Source organism: Alexandromys fortis, unplaced genomic scaffold (genome assembly GCF_014885135.2).
Source record: "Alexandromys fortis isolate MF-2015 unplaced genomic scaffold, M_Fortis_MF-2015_v1.1 scaffold_58, whole genome shotgun sequence".
NCBI lineage: Eukaryota > Metazoa > Chordata > Mammalia > Rodentia > Cricetidae > Alexandromys > Alexandromys fortis.
The window spans coordinates 8,549,351-8,550,699 of NW_026067940.1; positions in this window are offsets into that span (position 1 = coordinate 8,549,351).

Sequence of the window (1,349 nt, forward strand, 5' to 3'; positions counted from 1 at the left end):
GCTTGGTCCTGCCTCAAAGTGATATGCTAGATTTTGTTGATGCCCCATGGGAAGCCTTACCCTCTCTGAGGAGTGGATGAGGGTGGGTTGGGTGGAAGGTTGGGGGAGTGAGAGGAGGCCAGGGAGAGAGAAATAGGATTAACATGTAAAATGAGAAAAGATTGTTTTAAAAAATAAATTAAAAAGAAGAGATCATAGCTTAAAAAAATATACCCCAAATCTGGGGGTGATGCTCCCTGCAGCCTAAGCAAGGCACTCCGTGCTGGACATGGGTACTGCTCTTAGGGTTGTTATTTGGGCGCTTCTAAGAGATGCCCCAAACAATGCAATTCCACCATTGCTTTTAGCTGCATGCTAGAACTTGAGGGTAACACCCTGTTAAGGAAAACCCCACAGTTCAGTCATGGAATTTGGAAAAATCAAATCGTTATTGATCAGGAAACTTCCTTTTAGGTGGCTAGCTTTTGTAATCAGAGGATGCTGTGTGGGCTGTTTGGGGAGAAAATGTATCAATCCTACCCAGTTGTGAACCCTGCAAAATATACCAAGGACCAGCCTGTAGTGACTTGCCCAGTGTTGCAATAGTGCTATGAATGTCTTGGGGGTTGACATCTGTCTGATCAGATTTAAAGCCTACTCAATAGGAGCAGGTAATTATGCCTTGTACTATGGACCTGGTCAAAACCCTGTTGCCAAAAATGTCAAAGACCACGGTGAAGTAGTTGTACTATTTTGTAAGTTGATACAGTATTGAATTGCTTTCTAAATACCTCTCCAGATACCAGCAGAATAGTGTAGCTCTGGACCCCCATCAGAGAAACTTCTTGCAGTAAACAGAGGTTGTTACAGAGAATGACAACTCAGAGAGCAGAGAATAAGTGACAGTGAAGTGCTCACCCCCACATGGGACATTTATTACACACCCATTCCACTGAGAGCTTAGGGAACATCACAGAAGTGTGTGGGGGAAATCAAGGAGAACTGCTTTAAAATAGTGTCCCCTGGATGTGACAAGGGTGGTGGCCTGTGAATTCTCCACACAGCTATATGTTACCTGCACAAGGCTAAATCTGTCAATATTCCAGCATGGGTGGGTAACAACTCATAGGCCCTCATTCCTTCTTGAGAGACTATAAGTAGTTCCTGAGGGAGAAACAGTCAGTGTCCTTCCTGTTTGGAACACCGATAGGTCGTCTGTGTCTTGTGGTCAGCACTGCACTCTTGTGCGCATGGCCGACACCAACTGGAGTCAGTAGCTTACATATTTTAAAACATGAGAAGATTCGGTTTGCCATTATTTTATTGAGAATTTTTGCATCGATGTTCATGAGTGAGACTGGCCTCTAATT